General features: G+C 28.9%; 1 non-coding gene across 1 annotated transcript; it reads left to right on the top strand.

Annotated features, from left to right (window-relative positions):
- The first annotated feature begins 466 nt into the window (after positions 1–466).
- Positions 467–533, top strand: Smp_tRNA_01123_Pseudo_TTG.1.1. The gene has a single exon. It is a non-coding gene (tRNA).
- Positions 534–5036: the final 4503 nt, after the last annotated feature.

A 5036-nucleotide genomic window follows, 5' to 3' on the forward strand; every position in this document is an offset into this window, starting at 1 on the left:
GAGGTTTTCCTCACTTCCTGTTATATAATCTTTAAACTTTACAAACGGTTTGTTTTATGAATATTTAAACAACAATTCATATTTTTATTGAAATAATAATATATAGACTAATTTAATTGTGATTCATGTATGTTTGGCTTATATAGCGACCATTATGATACAATAATTATAGAGTTATTACTATATAGCCTAATGATGAACTTATTGAAAACTCAAATAATTATTCACTTGGTATTGTTTGTTTGAATCTTCCCACTGATTTTTAGGACTTCAATTGATCAGTCTCTTATTAACATATGTGCATACTGTGCATATTGCCTCGATATAGCCTCGATTCACAAGCATTATAAGCAAAGATGGACAGTGGCTAGCAGTGGAATCCAGAACTGACCAATTGCAGTCCTAAATAACAATACCAAGTGAATTTAAACTTTACCCCATTGCATAATCAAGTGGCTATCAGGACTCAGTAGCTGAGTGGATAACGCAATGGCGTTTGAAGCGGACGGTACTGGGTTCGAGTCCCAGAGTGAACATCAACTCTGAGATGCAGGTACATCCAGATGACGAGTCCAAAATAGGACGAAACGGGCGTCCTGGATTCGACTGTTAGCCACTATCCATCTTTGCTTATAATCAAATAATAATAACATTTTCCGGAAATTCTAAAATGACTAAGAATATGTATATCAAACAGTACAGTGAAAAAATAAATCTGATCAACAAAAATATGATATATCTCCGCAATACATCTCCAATAATCTATTTATATACAATACTTGTCTTGGGATTTATTGAGAAAAGATGAATTCAGTAAAAAAGGTTCAACAAATTCAAAGTAATGAATGAGAATATAAAAGAGAGGTATCTAAATAAATTATAGAGATAATCAAAAGTCACTATACTTTTATGTGTCATCTATTTTAGTGACATTTATCAGTTTTTATATATGAATACTTTAACAAGTAGATAATATGGACAAAGTTTCGAATTGTATTACGCGAATACACATAACATTTTTTCTCCGTATGAAATAAATTTAGTGTGATCTTTCATGTCTAAGAGAAAAAATATAATTCATTGATGTAGTCTGGATAAAAATTCATATTTATACTTCCGATATTCATTCATCATTATGTGTTTATTGGGAGTCCTATAACCAGAACATTACGTAAACATATAAAAAAATAGATTCTGAACTGTAAGTAATGCTCTAAAGTAAAATAATCAAGTTAAAATGAATATATGGTTTACACAGTCCACTTATGGAAATACTACAGAATAAGTGAATACATTACCTCCTTTCAAGTGAAATAAATCTATCCCTTTAATTTTGGTTTAAATTGTTTTATTTAGTAGATAGCTTTGATTTGATAGTTGAATACATCATTTAGTATTTATATACAGAATGAATACTCAGAATATTTATTTTGAGTTGTTAATGTTGGATTTTTTTTCCTTGTTCATCCTCAGCTAATTTACGTTCACTCTCAGTAAGTATTGAACAATCAATGCATCATAATTTGTTTACTATTGGCTTATGATTTAACTTATTTTGTTTTATTTAAAAGAGAATATTTAAATTTCAGTTAAATAATGATTCAGTACGGGTATTCTTCAGCAACTTAAGAGTTATCATCAATACATAGCTTTCACGTATTAAGAAGAATTGCTGAATCCGGAGGTGTATTGTCATTTTGTTAAAACTATTAAATGAAACTACAAATTTTGTTAAAATCTAATATGGTGCAAGTTTAATAAGCTAAAACATACATGACACAATGAACGCCTTTGTAGACTCATACTTTAATTCTTCTATCAAAAATGTCAGAAATCTTGTCCGCAACTAAACCCACATCATTCCCGTAAACCCCTCAACATTTAATATATTTCCGAATATATATATCTATTGATTACACAATATCATTGAAATGTTTGTTAGAACATGTTCTAATCTTTTGATTCTTTTTATATACGAAGCATATCTGTTAATTCCACAATGGACTGTTACATAATATATGTGATGATTAAGATATCACAAGGAATGATTATGATTATAAATTAAGATTTAGTGTACTTAATCATCTTGTAAAATGTGTTACACGATATTATGATTTGACAATGATACAATCTCCTAGTGAAAGTTTCTTTCATTTTGGTTGGATTTTTAAGTTTCGGATTTTGTGAAGAAAAAATAAGCCTTAAACATTGAACGCTCATGAATTATATCAATGAATGGTTAACTTAGTTTAGAAATGAACAATCTAAATGTCAACTAACTATGCACCTATTCATTTATCTCTCTTGTTTAATATAAAATAGTTGAATATATACGATCACTTTAGCAACTTCTTTCCCTTAAAAATAAAACGTTCATTTTAGCTTTTGTTTTGAAACTATATATTATTTTGCTTTCACGGTTCATTTGTCTTATGACGTACAACAATAGATGCTTTAATTTTAGGAAATTTTGTAGATGTTTTTTTAGTTTGAAGCTTACATCACGATTTTGTTTTTATTTATATCATTATTGAAAACTAGGCATCTTAGTATGTACCTGTACAACAGAAGGTAACCAAGGCCTCACTAGATGTTAAATATGGGCTTTCAAGGGATCTCTAGCCGAATTCCTTAAATGATGTGTATTAAAAAGGGCTATTTCATCGGACAAAAAGAATATACTGGGATTTCAATTGAATTAAAATGTATTTACTACACACTGTTAGCTTGTGGAACTCACACTAAGGAGACATGGTTACAGTTAAATGGGACAGTTACATTTTAACTTCCAATAAAAAGCATTAAAACATAGGAAAATTACAAGTAAAAAATTCTCTTAATAGTTGCTTGTTATATAGAAAAGCAGTAAATGAGCACAGAAAATGAATCAGCTAACCATGAAAATCTGATTTATTTTAGTGCTTATAGTATAAAACATACTATTCAAATAACTAATTGTTTATCTATCATATTCTTATATATTCAATCTTTTGATATACAAAACTAATACTAGCTATTAAGTATTTCAATTTCAATAAATCTATTTTTGAAATTTTCTATCGGCACATTGAATTGTCAATGTTCTCGATTCTATGTGTATTGAATTCAAAGTAATTTGTTGGTGTTTTTGTATCAATCTAGTGACCTAGTCATTCAGTTAATTAACTGTTAAGATAAATGTCTATTGTTTAACAGTTAATCATTTGGGAGATATATGTGTTCAAAATAATTAATTAGATATGTATTAGTTAAAGCAAAGAAATTTGACGTAGGTTAGAACAACATTGTAAAACGGTAATAACTAATTAAAACAGATTATCGAAAATATTGATTATTTTGTCATCGTTTTTCATCATAGGATAAATTTACATGAATGTTTATCAATTTTTAGTTGGTCAGTTGTTTGTCTGGATCAGTCCGTGTTAGGTTTATTACTAGTAGTTGCACTAAATACTGCTAGAAGATAGGATTGTTTCATTTGATTCTTTAAAGGATGAGCAATTACAAGTAGGTGGTGTCATATGTAAGAGGAGTGCACTCTTTATATGATACTACTTGTTTATACTGGGAAATTCATTATAACTAGGATTAGGTTTTAGGAAATTTAGAAGGGATCAATAAAAAAAACCTTGGCTGAATCAGTAGGTTTCCTAACTAGATAGTTTTATCATTAATATCTTGTTTTTAAGTGACAATTACATTTTGGTAAATCTACACAAGATTATTATGAAAATACTATGTCAAAATAACTGAATTAAAAACTCTAGTAAACTAAATCTTAGAAATTGTAATACTTGATTTAAATTGACTTTCTCTATGTTCATGGGTTAGTGACAATTGATTTTAGGCTTGACAGTTTCTTGTTACTTACAGTAGATCAATATATGACAAGGTAACCAGTTGAAATATTTAAAATTAATCGGTAGGCTTTTGTTTCAATGCTGTTTAATGCGACATTCAGCAACTGAGTGATAATTTTCTTGAACTGTGTTTTCTTAACTTATATGAAAAATATACTGTTTTGCAAACATTCTTATTTTAATGTGTTAATCAATGAACTAACGAAACAAACTCCACTGAAGTAACTGCTTTTCTAAGTTTATGATAAGTTTTGCAAAAATGTGAATCAGTTGATTGTTATGTTGAAAAGAGATTAAAATCTACTTTAAACCTTTACAACGAAATGTACATTATAGTAAGGAAAATTTACAACTTCAAGTACAAAATACATAACAACATATATTTAACTTCATTTCATCTTTTGACTGTTTCCCAAGGTAATAATAACTTTAAGCAATGAACTTATGGTATCTACTGTGCAAATATAAAGTTTTCTTCGCAAGGATTGTCGACCCCACGCCCAACCCTCCTTCTTTACTTGGGATTAGGACCTGCAGGCGGAGGCAAGCGCTAACTTGAAATCCTGAAAGTAAACGAAAAAGAGGAAGGCCAAAGAACACACTGCACCCGGAATAGGATACATACATAAAAAGGATGAATAGAAACTGGAAAGAACTGGGAAAGATTGACCAGGACAGAGTTAGTTGAAGAGTGATGGTGGGTGGCTTATGCTTCTCCACGAGGGGTAACAGGCGTAAGTATGTAAGTAGGTGTGCAAATATCAAGGGTAAAGACCAAGTAATGAAAATGTTTTATCTTATTACTAAGTTATAATCTAAACAAAGATTGAAACAGAATATTTTTTAAAAAAAAATTAACATTATTTATTATAAATCTGTTTATTATGAAATATAACTGACATATTACTTCGAATAATAAAGTTTCGTAAATAAAACTACTGATTCAATTAAAAGATAACCTTCATTTGAAACATACTGTTTTATGAACTATAGTTAAACATTACAATAATGATACATTCTAATTTTACTGTGAAGTGTTGAATTACTTCACAGTAAAATGCTGTTCTTAAACATTCACTGAAAATGCATTAACATGTAAATAAAACTACATTTTACCATAGCAATAAAATAACTTTTATATAGTTGAGATCATGAGTCAATTGAAGCTAGACCACC

This window comes from Schistosoma mansoni, chromosome 3, assembly GCF_000237925.1.
Source record: "Schistosoma mansoni strain Puerto Rico chromosome 3, complete genome".
Lineage (NCBI taxonomy): Eukaryota > Metazoa > Platyhelminthes > Trematoda > Strigeidida > Schistosomatidae > Schistosoma > Schistosoma mansoni.